Source organism: Bombina bombina, chromosome 11 (genome assembly GCF_027579735.1).
Source record: "Bombina bombina isolate aBomBom1 chromosome 11, aBomBom1.pri, whole genome shotgun sequence".
Lineage (NCBI taxonomy): Eukaryota > Metazoa > Chordata > Amphibia > Anura > Bombinatoridae > Bombina > Bombina bombina.
In genome coordinates this window covers 103,322,267-103,322,723 of record NC_069509.1, presented here as the reverse complement: position 1 = coordinate 103,322,723, position 457 = coordinate 103,322,267, and positions in this window count along the sequence as shown.

Below are 457 nucleotides of genomic sequence, written 5' to 3'. Positions count from 1 at the left end.
TATTGCATGAACATCAGCTCGCTTTTACGGAGACTATGCACACTGCCTTTGACCTACGCAGTTCAGATGCCACGACTGAGACACAGAAGAGGCTGGAGGATGCGGCCCTAAATGAGCGGGGATACAAAGAGAAGATCCTGATCACTACTGAAGTGGCTAGTGTTTCGACGAGAGACATTGGCGCTTGTGAAGAGCTAGTACATGAGCTGAATCCAGAGGATTTCAAGCGACTTGAGATATCCTTTACACAGGAACCTGGTGAGAGGAACCAGCATATTGCCCCGGAGGCAGCAGAACAATCACCCGGTATGGGTCCTGCCATTTTCAGAGACGTTTCCCTAAGAGACCGTGAAGCGGACAGCACCATAATGCATACCATCCCTTACCTGGTAGCGTAGCATGGGGAATACAATTAAAGACTCTTAATACTCTGCAGCTATCTTTAATACTGAATGTT